General features: G+C 33.5%; 1 protein-coding gene across 1 annotated transcript in view; it reads right to left on the reverse strand.

Moving 5' to 3' along the window:
* NDUFAF2 (NADH:ubiquinone oxidoreductase complex assembly factor 2) overlaps positions 1-15,141 on the reverse strand; it is a 209,852-nt gene that overhangs the window by 101,026 nt on the left and 93,685 nt on the right. The window lies entirely within an intron of this gene.

Genomic DNA, 15,141 nt, shown 5'->3' on the forward strand with positions numbered 1-15,141 from the left:
TCTGGACTGACTACCAAGAAGCTTAGGGGTATGACCACAAGTGCTCTAGTGGGGTAATTATATAAGATTTTGTACTTTATTGCTTGATTTTTTTAAAATAAGTAACATATTGTTTTTCGAATGAAAGCAAAATAAAGCTACTTTATTTTTGGAAAAGAAAAAATAGTTATACTTCTCTAAGTAGTTGTTTGATTGACCTCACAGCCATTGTGAGGTTCTGACTTAAAGGTTTCTCCTTTTTGAATTGGTTGCTACAAAGGTCAGAATTGCATTTGAGTCCACTCTTAGAAAATGCATAGCTAATCAGAGTTTATATTAGTGCCTCATATCTGGTTCTACTTTTTCCCCACCCTGACTTTACATTCCTCCTTTCACTGCAATTTTATGCCTCTATCTTTGAGTCTTCAATCTTACATCCTTTCTGGAAGAAGGAAGAGAATGATCTTATAATAGTTTTATTGTACCACAATTCTAACACCGTCCCTATACAAAACTCAATTCTACAATGCATGTTTTTTAATACAGCAAAAATCCAAACTCTTCACTTTAGTGTTTATACTAATGCCTAGGTCAAACACTGCTATATGTGGGAGAAAAAGAAAGAAGGCTCAAGTTGTTCACACTCTGGTTCAATGATCCTAATATTTTTCCCACTATGACTCATATCTGACAACCTAATGGCCTCACATTCCTGGAGGCATACCAAGATGTATGCTATATACAATTCTCAGCATGATAACAACTTTGTCTCTTTGGCTATTACTGATCTGGGACACACTGGTGGTCTCAGGGGTCAGATGGTTAGGAACACAGATTGACTGCAATAGAGAGCGATAAGTACAAGAAAGAAAATGCTGTGTGTTGTGATACCACACAGGAAAAATAAGGAACCCAGAATTGTGAAGTAAAGAGAAATGGGAAACTTTCTGTGAGAGGTATCTATCAAATAGCAGTTAGGTGGGCAAAAGAGGAGGCTAATAGAGATTAGAAGCATCATTCTAGAAAATTAAAATTAAGAGAACAATTGGATTTTACATGGGAAAGATTATGAGAATATTTTTGGACACTTGAATATATGCTACTCTGTACCATATGTCATCTTTTCTGCGTCACTGGAAAATCAGCTAATCCATATGATAGCATTTTTTAGATAAATGAAGCCAATTCCTTTGAAAAGCAAATATTCTCAGTCTGATTGCTTTAATGAAAAGAATTTAAAAATACTTTAGAGTTCTTTTTTTCCTGCCTTAGTGAACTAAACATCCTTTGCGTACTCACTTTCTCTTTGGATCACATGCTAATTATAAACACAATATAGTCCACTACGTTAAAATAGTGTCCTACTGTGACTTTTTGACTTCTAAATGATTCTTCCACATTGCAATAATGAAGATATTTCTTATTGTCAATTAGTGTTACTGCTGACTACTGTCTGTCAGCCCTTTTCCAATCTTTTACGTGTAGAAAATTAAGGAAATAAATTGGTAATGAAAGGAAAACTGAACTTGCTAAATCCTTCACCTTACCTACTACACCAAGTCAGTAGTTCTAGTCTGAGGACAGCTGTATTCTGTACAAGGTTCAAAGTGCATAAATTTTATGATTTTTTTTTAAAATACCACCTTCAAAGAGATCTTGCTGGATTTTGTTTTGGCCAGTTCCCAGCCATGCTTTCCTGATTTCTCAGGCTGCCATAATCCTTCCTTGAAGAGTATCATTTGCGCAACAATAGAGTAGAAAAGGGTCAGTCAGCACAGTATTCAAATTTAGACTTTGGCCATAATCTGTAAATGAGATTGTACATTTCATCATCATTTCCATCATAATTTTCTCTAGGTTAAAGTTGAATTTAAAATACACTACTCCACCTCACAACCAGTAAGATGGCTACTATCCTTTCTACAAAAACCCCAGAATAACAAAATAACAAGTGTTGTTGAGGTTGTAAAGAAACTGGAACCCTTGTGCACTGTTGGTGGGAATGTAAAATAATGTAGTAAAGCAAACATTATGGCAGTTCCTCAAAAAAAAAAAATATATAATAGTATTACCACTTTATCCAGCAATTCCATTTCTGCGTATATAACCAAAAGAATTGAAAGCAGAGTTTCGAAAAGATATTTGTATGTCCATGTGCATTGCAGCATTATTCACAATGGCCAAAATTGTGATAATTCTTCAACTTTTGGAGGGCCAAAAGATGGAAACAACCCAAGTGTCCCTCATCAGACTATACATATCAGACTGTGTGTGTGTGTGTGTATAATTTAAATTGCATAATTTGTGTATATATAATTTTCATTGTGTATGCGTGTATTTATATATATATATAAATACACACATACACATACAATGAAATATTATTCAGCCTTAAAAAAGGAAAGAAATTCTGACACATGCTATAACATGGATGAACCTGAGGACATTATGCTAAGTGAAATGAGCCAGACACAAAAAAGACAAATACTATGTTTCTACTTACATGAGGTACTTAAAGTAGTTCAATTCATAAAGACATAAAGCAGAATGGTGGGGGAGAAGAAGAATGAAGACTTGTTGTTTAACAGATACAGAGTTTTAGCTTTGCAAGATAAAAAGAGTTCTGGAGATTGGTTGAACAATAATGTGAATATATTTAATACCACTGAACTACAGCCTAAGAAATGATTAAGATAGTAAATTTTATGTTATGTGTATTTTACCACAACTAAATAAAAATTCACAAACTACAGATTTTGTAACCCTGTTCTGATAATTCTTCAAATTTCGGAGGGTAAAAATCCGTGTCTTATTCCTTATATGGTTTTTTTGGTCCTTTTTGAGATCCTAAATTATTTGGACTAAAAACTTTTACCTGTGATTTAAAAAGATATTTAATAAAGAAAACTCTTTGTACCAAGTAAGGCTGGGTTAATAAAAAATTACTACATACTCTAGGGACTTATTTATAACAGTTTTAATAAAAGGTTACATCAATATATTGACTCAAATAGTATATAATTAGCAGCTGTTATCCACAAGGATATAATTGATCCTTAAAATTGCCAAACTAAAATTCTATATATATAAAAAGAATACAAAACTCTAATATAATATACTGAATTTTGGACATTATTATATATTGATTTTTAAAATATACCTTGGCCCCAACAGATGATGAAGATGCATGTTTACCTTGCATGTTTGTGTCAAAAACAACGAGACATAACCACGCAGCCTGAAAAAGTGCACCCCATTGTGAATGTGGTTCTACCACCACTCCCCTCTCCAATCACCCATCTTAATCCACTTAGGTCAGAACCATGATGTTTGTATGGTCTCAAAGATGATATTTTCCACTGCCTGACTGCCTTCTAGCAACAAGATGAGTAACATCTAAGTCATAGAGAGAAATGGCGGTTCTTCACTCAAATGTCTTGAAGAAAAAAACCACAAAGGTTACAGGAAGAACTCTTATTTGGATGTTAGGATTAAGATCAACTTTGCTGAGACTGGGAAACAAGGTTATTGGCCCAGGTATAATGGCTTGAAGAAAGCTGCCTGGGAGATAGCTTCTGACAACACTAACCTCTCAATGCAAATCATTACACACTTCATTATCCCCAACCTTAGGCAAATTTACTTATTCAACAAGAATCTTAATTTCATAACTCTAATGTCTCATTCTTCACTTCCTATAAAAACAAAAACCATATATGCCTTTGAAATAGTTCCATGCATCCTACCTGATTAAAGAGTGGCCTCATTTTAAACTCAATCTCCTTTTTAAAGTTTAATCTGAGTAGGCACTAACCCCAGGATAAAAAAATAATTTGCCAACTGAGTTAGTTAGCGAGAAATAATATGAATATTTATCTGTTTTTTCTTGATTTAAAATAGATAAACAAGCAAACATATCTCCTCAGTGAAAGCCATCCAAAGGTAATTTCAAAACTCTCCAAATTGTAAAGGGAAGAAACAGCCAAGGGAATGAATTTTCAAACTCAGTTCCAGTACATATTAGAACTTAAAAAAAGTATTAGATGCTGGGTGTTATTCAGGGACACACTTAAATTTGTGATATGAAAAAGAAATGAATTCATTTGTCAATAAGGCACTTGTGAGAGGGAAATGCGAAAAGAAACAAGTCTATCTTGATTTTTTTCACTTCATGTTTATTAAATTGCTTTGGAAGTAAACTTTCTTTGTTCTTTTATTCCATCTGCCATGAAGTAAGGACTATAAAATCATTGATAAATGGCTAGAAAGGCTTTCCTTTCACTGTAATGACAGTATATACCCTTGCATAAATGCCACTTTAACTCTAGGCACATACAGCATCACCAAAATACTCTAGTTTACTCTTTTACTTTTCCTGACCTTAATATCTCAGTAGGAAACCTTACTGGAATGAAATATGATTCTGGAAATAGCTGGGTTGATTCTTTTTTTTTCACTTTTGGGCTCTGTGGCAGGTTATAATCCTACCAGATAAAGACAAGAGTCTCATCACAGTTTAAATAACATGAAACATCAGAAAGAAGGTAATGGATGTTACAACACTGAGATCCAAGAGCAATGTGCATCTAGTGGGAACAGCCATGGCTGGTTCAGAAATTGCTGAGGTCAGCCCCTAACTCAAATGCCTCTCAAGTCTCTAGAAATGGCTAATATTTCCTGGGAATGCTTTGACACTAGCTAAGCTGACAGACAAATGCTGACAAACAAATCAACTTAGACTTATTTTTTTTCTCTGCAAGGCAATTGGTTAGGTGCAGATATTGGAGCCAGACCACCTGGCTCTGAAACTTGTATTCTTTAGTGTTACTTAACTTCCCTGTGCCTCAGTTATCCTATATAAAAAGTAGGGATAATAAAATATGATCATAGGATGAAATTAGTTACTATATGTAAAGTGCCAAGAATAGTATCTGGAACTTAGTAAGCATTATATGTATTAGCTTTGTACTATCAGTTTGTATTAATACTCTCGGGATGGGAAAGTAGAAGAATCATCATAAGTCAGGTTTTGACCACAGAATGTTAAAATTATGTTTAAGACCTAGCCATTGTGCTGCTGAAGGGGAGGGGTGAGCAAGAGTAAGTCCTGATGCTCTTGAAATTCATATTAGCCCTAGCGCTCTTTAGAGCAGCCATACTTCTTCTGCCTAGAAAGCTGTAGTGATTTTAGGATCAAAGAAACTTTCAGAAAAGCTGGTAGAAAGATCAAAAGAGAAATAAATGTAGGTGGGTGGGGAACAAATATGATTTTGGGCAACACTATTAACTTTCCAAGCATGGGGAGTCCCTCACTTATCTGGGGTGCAATTACAGTGCAAAACAGTAGAGAATATCATTATGTAGCCCAGCTTGGATCCACAAAGAATAGCATAAGTATGCATGAATTCTTTGCCAGGCATAAATAAAGGGATACTTACTTTACTTTGGTCTTTAAAACTGCTTATTCCCAAGGTTATCTTGAATTTTAATTCTGGTTCCCTCACAAAACACATATGCAAATTCTTAACTTTCCCTCTTTCTCAGATGTGTTATCACTAAGCCCTTCAGAAGAGATTTTATGATAGATAATATACAGCAAAATGGATATTAAGACTATGGTTAAATATAAGAGACACAACCTACCAAGACTAAATCATGGAAAAAGTAGAAAATATGAACAGATCAGTAATGAGTCAGGAGAGTAATTCAATAATAAAAAAGTCTCCCATCAAAGAAAAGCTCAGGACCTGATGGCTTTACTGCTGAATTCTACCAAACAATTAAAGAACTAATACCAATCCTTCTTAAACTCTTCCAAAAAAACTTCTGAACTCATTTTATGAGGCCAGCATTACCCTAATACTAAAAACCAGACAAGGATACTACAAGAAAAGAAAACACAGGCCAATGCCTGATGAACACAAATGCAAAATTCCTCAACAAAATACTAATAAACCAAATTCAGCATCATATTAAAAGGATCATTCACATGATCAAGTTGAGATTTATCCCAAGCATTCAAGAACAGTTCATTATACACAAATCAATAAATGTGATACTCCATATTAACAGAATGATGGCTAAAAACCATATAATCATCTCGGTAGATGCAGAAAAAGCATTTGACACAATTCAACATGCTTTCACGATAAAAACTCTCAACAAATTAGACATAGAAGAAATGTACCTCAACACAATAAGGCCATATATGACAAGCCCGCAGTTTACATCACAATGGTGAAGAGTTGAAAGCTTTTCCTCTAAGATCTGGAGCAAGACAAAAATACCCACTCTCACCACTTCTATTCAATATAATACTGGAAGTCCTAGAAAGAACAAGTAGACAAGAAAAATAAATAAAAGGCATCCAAATCAGAAAGGAAGATGTTAAATTGTCTCTACAGATGACAAGGTCTTATATCTAAAAAATCCTAAAGACTCCATCAAAAAACTGTTAGAACTAACAAACAAGTTCAGTAAAGTTGTGGGATACAAAAATACACTAACAGTAAACTATTCAAAAAAGAAATCAGCCAAGTAAGGTAGTTCATGCCTGTAATCTCACCACTTTAGTAGGCCAAGGTGGGAGGACAGCTTGAGGCCTGGGGTTCAACACCAGCCTGGACAAAATAGCGAGACCCCGTCTCTAAAAAAATAAAGTAAAAAAAATTTTAAATAAAATTAAAAATAGAAAAAAAGTCAAGAAAACAATTCCACTTACAATAGCCACAAAAAATACTTAGGAATAAATTTAATCAAGGCAGCAAAAAACCTGCACACTGAAGACTATAAAAGAAATTTTAAAATGAAATTTTAAAATAAAATTTTATTTTATTTTATTAAAATGTAATAAAATTTTATTAAAATGTAATAAAATTTTATTTTATTTTATTAAAATGTAATAAAATTTTATTAAAATGTAATAAAATTTTATTTTATTTTATTAAAATTTAAGAAAACTATTTTATTTTATTAAAATTTAATAAAATTTTATTTTATTTTATTAAAATTTAATAAAATTTTATTTTATTTTATTAAAATTTAATAAAAATTTATTTTACTTTATTAAAATGTTAATTAAATTAAAATTTAATAAATTTAATGCAATTTTAATAAAAGAAATTTTAAAATACACAAATAAATGGAAAGATATCCCATGTTCACGGATTGAAAGATTTATTATATTGCTAACATGTCCATACTCCCCAAAGCAATCTAGATTCAATGCAACCCTTTTCAAAATTCCAAGGATAATTTTTACAGAGATAGAAAAACAATCTTAAAATTTGAATGGAACCACAAAAGACCCCAGATAGCCAAGGCAATCTTGAGCAAAAAGAACAATGCCAGAGGCATCACACTATCAGATTTGAAAATCTACTACAAAGCTATAGTAATCAAAACAGCATGGCATTGGCATAAAAACAGACACAAAGAGCAATGAAACAGAAAACAGAACCCCAAAATAAAACCACATATTACAGTCAACTGCTTTTCCACAAAGATGCCAAAAATCCACAATGGGGAAAGGACAGTCTCTTCAATAAATTGGTGTTGGAAAAACTGGATATACACATGAAAAAGAATACACACCATATACAAAAGTCAACTCCAAATAAAGACTTAAATGTAAGACCTAAATGGTAAAAATCCTAGAGGCAAACAACAAGAAAAAGCTTATTGGCTTTGGCAGTGATGTCTTGGATATGATACCAAAAGCACAGGAAATAAAAGCAAAAATAGACAAGTGGAATTACATTGAACTAAAAAGCTTCTGCACAGTAAAACAAACAAAGTAAAACAGAGTGAAGATACAACCTAGAGAATGGGAGAAAATATCTGAAAACCCACACATCTCATAAGAGATTAATATCCAAAATATATAAGGAACTCATTCAACAGTAAAAAAAAAAAAAAAAAAAATAACCTGATTAAAAAATAAGCAAAGGACCTAAATAGTCATTTGTTAAAAGGAAACTTATAAACGGCCAACAGGTATATGAAACATATTCAAAATCACTAATAATCAGGGAAATGCAAATTAAAACCACAATGAGATATCACCTTACACCTGTTAGAACGACTAGTATCAAAAAGACAAAAGATAACAAGTGTTGGCAAGGATGTGGGGAAAAGCGAACTCTTGCACACTGTTGGTGGGAATGTAAATTGGTATAGCCTTTAAGGAAAATAGTGTGGTGGTTCCTCAAAAAGTTAAAAATAAGACTACCAAATAATCCAGTTGTCCCACTACTGGTTATATATCCAAAGGACATGAAATCAGTGTACTGAAGAGATATCTGCACTCTCATGTTTATTGCAGCACAATAGCCAAGATATGGATACAACCTAAGTGTCCATCAATGGATGTTGAATAAAGAAAATGTAATATAGATGTAGACACACACACACACACACACACACACACACACACACACACACACACACAGACATATATACAGCTTTCAAAAAGATGGCAATCCTGTCATTTACAACAACTTGGATGAAACTTGAAGACATTATGGTAAGTAAGCAGGCACAGAAAGACAAATATCACAAGATCTCACTTACATGTGATGTGTAAAAAGCTCAAAATCATAGAAACAGAGCTAAATGGTGGGTACCAGAAACTGTGGGTGAGGGGTTTGGGAAGATATTGATCACAGTGTACAAAGCTCCAGTTAGGAGGAAAAAGTTCAAGAGACTATACATCATGGTGACTACTTAGTTTATATTAATATTAGGGTTCACTCTTGGGGATGTACTTTCCATGGGTTCAGATAAATTTATAATGACATGTACTCACCATTATAGTATTACACAGAGTATTTTCACTGCACTCAAAATACTTTTGGCTTGCTTATTTATCCCTCTGTCCCTCTAACCACTGATCATTTTTGTTTTTTTCCCCCAAGACAGAGTTTTGCTCTTGTCCCCAAGGCTGGAGTGCAATGGCGTGATCTCAGCTCACTGCAACCCCTGCCTCCCAAGTTAAAGCAATTCTCCTGCCTCAGCCTCCTGGGTACCTGTGATTAGAGGCATGCGCCACCATGCCTGGCTAATTTTTGTATTGTTAGTAGAGACGGGGTTTCACCATCTTGGCCAGGCTTGTCTTGAACTCCTCACCTCAAGTGATCCGCCTGCCTTGGCCTCCCAAAGCGCTGGGATTACAGGCATGAGCCATTGCACCCAGCCAACCACTGATCTTCTCACTGTCTCCATAATTATGCCTTCTCCAGAAGTGTCATGTAGGTGGAATCATAGCCTTTTCAGATTGGCTTCTTTCCTCTGGTAATATGCATTTAGGTTTCCCCATGTTTTTGTATGGTTTGATAGCTCATTTATTTTTAGTACTGAATAATATCCCATTGTCTGAATGAATGTAACCATTTCTAAAGTTGGTTTCTGTTTACTGGATTTTTCATAAAACAGAATTCACTATCGTAGTTTTAAAAACAGAACATTATCTATCTGTCTAAATTTGGACTAATATATTCACATGGTTCAAGAATAAAGCATAAAATAGTATATAATAAAAAAAACTCCCTCATGCAGTCCCATCTGGTAAGTTCCCACCCATGCACACACACAACTGGCAACCCCTCTTTATTAGTTTATCCTTTCTCAGATTATTTTTATGCATATAAAGTCAATATAAATGTATATCTCTCTCTATATATATTACACACAAATACATACATACATAGAATTTCCTCACTTTTGTTTTTCCACAAATAGTTTATTCTACAAATTGTTCTGTACTTTTCCTTTTTATACAATAATATAGTTGAAGATTTTTTCATATTAATACATAGAACATATCTTTTTTTAACAGCTGTATCGATTGTGTAAATGTACCATAATTTATGGAACTGGTCCTCTAATAATGATCATGTGAGTTTATAAAAAATTTAAATTATAATCATGGAATTATTTGTTTATAAAGGACCAACGAATTTTGAATAAGGTTAAATAATCTCCTATGGCTAAAACAGTGCTATCAAAGTTACTGTGCTAATTTAGGTATTTAAAATAATAGTTCTAAGTCCAAAAGTACAAATATAGTCTAAAAAAGACTCTAGCGTATTAGTGACAAATCTACGTGGTCATACCTGGATTTCAAATTGGAGTTTATTATGAAAAATGTTACCCATATGATTCACTCACATGATATGTCAGGAAAACTGTCAGACTTCAAGAAGCACATCTGGTTTGCCCATGACTGCAATGGGGATTTTTAGATTGATTCATGGCATGTGAAAGCATCGTTGGAAAGCAGAGAGAAAATAATTTTTAAGTGGCCCTTAAAATCTTCACTTTCCTCTAAGACACATGGTGAACAAATATCTGGGAAAAAATGTCACCTACCAACTAAGAACAATGACTCTTTTCTCCTTATTAGTAGAAGATAACTTGAATGTCTGCCCATGGACACATAAAGATTTAACCATTACAAGTGATGCTTATTGGATAAACTAAACGTTGCTTATAATTCATAATTTATTACTTGCAGTAACTGAAAGAGTCACATAGTTAAGTCTGCCAAGTTTTAAACTCAAAAGTATTGGTCTATTCTCAGTAATGAGTTAAAATATTAATTATATTTCTTACCTACAATCTCTCTAAGACTAAGTCTCTCTTAGCCTGTAAGAATTTAAAACCAACACTGGGAATCTTTGTGTATTAAAATTCATGAAAAAAATTGGTACGGGTGAAAAAACAACCTACAACCACCTCAAATAGTCATTAGTACCTCTATTGATAGTATTTCAACTCTTCGATCAAAAATATTCAAATACTTATAAAACTACTTCTATTTAAAGAGAGATAAAAATTATACTAGTAAATGGAGAATATGTTTACATTGAGATAAGAATATTACTTGATGGTAATTTTTCATATCTCAGAAATGTAAGCTATAATCCAATCCTTTAAAGTTTAAAAAATTTAAATTTGTATATATCCTCTTAGATGTTACTTCTGAATATTAGCTCTTCATAAAATACCATGTTACTTTAAACACATTTGTAAGTCATTTTACTAAATGTTAATCTTTATAAATTATCTGTGCTTTGGATAGAATTTTGATAGTTAAGCAGTTATTTTCAGCTGTGCTCTATAATATTGGAGCAAAATTGTGACAAACTGAATATTCTCTGGATAATTCAGGTTGACAGTCCCTTAGGGATTTCATTTACTTAAAACCCACTTTGGATTTTATTTTTCATATGAATGGGACATAAACATGATAACAACAGTTATCCTACTTTTGCTAACTATAGAAACCCAAACCTGGTAATTATCTACAATTATTTTTTCATACAAAATATCCTTACAGTTATTTATACTCCAGTCTCTCTCTAATATGCACACTTAATAAAAACTAACATGTGTTCTCATGAAGAATATATTTGTGAATCTTAAAAAATAAGACTATCCCACAGTTATATGCTAATAAATACTTGTGGGGTTCTGAAATCAGGTATAGAACAAGTGTGACACAGTTCTCCTCTCAAGTACTTCATAGCTTACTAAATGATAGAAATTTGTACAAAAAAAAAGCAAAAAAATATATATTTATGGGAGAATGTTCAGGAATACTGACTATTTTGGTTTCCTAGGGTTGCCATAACAAAGAATCACAAATTGTGTGACTTAACAGAAATTCATTGTCTCTGTTCTGGAGGCTAAAGTCTGAAATGAAAGTATAGGGAGGGAGGGTCCTCTGAAGGCTCTAGGGAAGAATCTTTCTTTGCCTTTTCTAGTGGCTCCTGGCCTTCCTTGGCTTGTAGCTGCATTACTCCAATCTCTGCTTTCAACTTTCGCGCGCGCGCGCGCGTGTGTGTGTGTGTGTGTGTGTGTGTGTGTCCTTTCCTCTTCCTATAAACATACCAGTCATTAGATTTAGAGTCGACCATAATCTGACCCCGTCTTAACCGTATAGACAAACACCCTACTTCCAAATAAGATAACATTCTGAGGTTTCAAATGGATATACATTTTTGGGGGGGACACTATTCAACCCACTATATTGACCATGTATGAGGAAAAAGAACAAAAAAATACTTGCCAGGTTGTGTAAACTTCAAGTTCAAGTGTTCAACAGCTTAGCAACTTCTTAAGAAGGTTTTAAAAAGTCTTCATTTCAGTAATGGATCTGAGATGATTTAACAGAATATCTTCAAAGTTCTAAAGAGTTATAGTATCTTGATCTATAGTAATGGCTCCTCAAAATTTAGTTCATAAACTATTAAAAATAAAATAAAGTAGGGATGACTGTTCCACCCATTCCTGTTTGTCCAGCATACCTCATCAGAATTAAGGGCAATGTTTGTTTTCTTTGATGAGAAATCAATGAGATGCTATGGTTCTTACTAAGCATAATTATTCATCCTTGCCAGAAAGAAGAGAAATACAGCCATAATCATTAAAACTAATGACTGGCTATCTCACCACCTGAGGGATTCTTAAGGACACCAGCCGTCCCCTAAATCACAGTTTGAGAATGATCTAAGTTAACTGGCAAAACAGAAGTTAAATATACATTATATCATCACTTATACCATTTACTGAATAGTATTTCTGTGGTAAAAAATAGTACAACTATTGATTGAGATTCAGTTGGAAATTTGGGCTTAATTACTATTTTCTAGGAAGCAGAAATATTTCTTTAAATTTTGGGATTCTAAAAAAGATAGCATTCATGGTTTCCAGTTCTTTTGGAGAAGAACTATTATCTATTAGTTACATGTGCTTTATAAAACATCTGATAGATGTTCTATTCTTCAGAAACATGATTTTTTAGAAAATGAATTCTATAATATGCTTGCTACAAATATAGTCTCTTCCCATCTCTTTTTTTCAACAGTAACTTAAATAATGCGAGTACAAATGCCACTTCCTTAAATATCTGATGGGTCCTCAGCACTCTGGCATGTGGTAGCTTTGTCCCCAAGACTTTTTTTTTTTTTTTTTTGGCCTGTCAGCTGTGAGAAACAGTTTTCTACCAATTACTGTCACAATATGAATAAATTCAAAACTGAAAATATAAGCACTGAATATTTTCAGTAAATTTATCCCCAAAACTATATTAAAATAGGGACTTACCATTTAAACAAGGAATTTAGCAAGTAATAATGAAGAAGTATCACATTGTACTTTGTCTTCTATAAATAAAAACACATATAACAAGATAAACAAAAAAGCATTCATGCAAAGAAGAGAAATGGGCAAATGACAGCAAGCATATAAAATGAAATGAAAAAAAAAGTTATAGCTGCAAAGAGAGCATCAATTAAGAAACATGACCTCAAATGTTATGGAGTTATTGGTTTTTGTCACCCTTTTTGGATGATTAATAATAACTTAATAACAAATAATTTTGAAAAGATTTACTTAGCATTTACCTCTTTATCCAACACCAATCAGTTTCTTTTAGTATGTGGCTCTAATCAAACATTAAGCAAGCATTTGGTCCCTAACATGATTTTGGTTTAAAAGGTAAGAGAGAAAAATACTATAAAAATTAGCAATGCTTTTAGATTATCACTCCTAATAATACCTCAAATAAACAAGACAGAGTTGGCTCTTACTGTAAACTATGCCAAAATTCTTTTTCTGGGGAGTGGGGTTAATAAAAGTTCTACATTTACAGGTGTGACCAATGAGTACAGTTTGAGCTGGCTACAGTCCCAGTGGTCTGGTCCATAAACCTTGTTTGGTCAGAACACAGCTCTTCTAAGTCTCTGAATCACAATCAATTTTAATACCAGGGTAATAATGCACAATTATTTGCAGGATATATTCTTTTACACTCATTTGCAGAATAGGCATTATGTTGCCTTTTTTATACTTTCACTTAGTCTTCTCAAATGTCTTTTAGAGTATTTTATTTTTGATGATCTATGTACATTATAGATTGCAGTTTAACAAACTCCCACAGAACTGGAAGATTTAGGCCTTAAAGTTATAGTTTGTAACATCGCTGACTTTCTCTCTCTCCCTCTCTCTCTCTCTCTCTCTCTCTTCCCCCGCCTCCCTCCCTCCCACCCCCCGTCTCATCACCCATATTCAGTCCCTCCCATCACCCATATTCAATCAACCACCAAGTCATGCTGTCATGTCTTTCCTAACGGCCCTCAGAAGTCTGCATTTTTTGCAGCTCAACTACTACCCTTCACTTCAGACCTGCACCATGTGCCTGTATTACTGCAATAACAATTGTTCTTAAATGATCATGTGCACTAAAATCCATCTTGTCAGAATAATACCCTAAAAATACCCCTCTAATCATGTCATAAATCCTTCAGAACTATTCAAAGGCTTCCCATTATTTATAGAACCATTTCCAAAGATATGTTTTATAGAATACTGAAGTTTCATATGATTTTCACCATGTTTTGATTTTTAAAAGGGAGTAGGGGAAAGGGGATGGGTTCTTTCACCAAGTATAGATAAATGGAAAAAGCGGTTTCTTTATAGCAAGATTTTTCAGAGCTTTTAATATGTTGAATATACATTGCATACATCCAAGGGTTGGAAAGTATGCATTTTATAAATTTATTTCATTGCAGAATACTTTTACCACATGGCACCTTGTAACCTCTCCCAGAACATTAGGACAGTTTTTAAAACGCACGAACCCTGAGATTTCTCCTTATGACCTTCTAAAGTATGATCTCAAATTATTTCAAAAATCTCTCACTAACTTTCTATGAGTTTCCACCTTCATCTAGACTCTACACTCATTGTACTTTGAGCCAATTATATGCATGTGTGACTGCCATCCTATCTACAAAAACTGTCAACCCTTTATAACCAAGTTTAAGTTGTTTTCTCTACAAAGCCTTCCCTAACAATTTGTGTGCACATGAATCTCTTCTTTTTTTGAATGATACCACTTTCACTTCATCTTATAGTTCATGTGGCACTCAATCACCGCCTAAAAACAAATCTTCCAGAGACTTATCTTTAAATTTTGTTTTTGGTGGTGGTCTCTTCTCCCACACAAGAGAGCAAGATCCCTGAAAGAAAAGTCATGTCTTTTGTATATGTCTTATACTATTTACAGCTTTGCAATTAGCAGGGCCTCAATAATACTGGCCAAATAGATGAAAAAAAATTTAGGATGGTGTGCTATTTGCTTCTCCAGATCAAGGATCC

The sequence above is a fragment of the Pan troglodytes genome, chromosome 4 (assembly GCF_028858775.2).
Source record: "Pan troglodytes isolate AG18354 chromosome 4, NHGRI_mPanTro3-v2.0_pri, whole genome shotgun sequence".
Classification (NCBI taxonomy): domain Eukaryota; kingdom Metazoa; phylum Chordata; class Mammalia; order Primates; family Hominidae; genus Pan; species Pan troglodytes.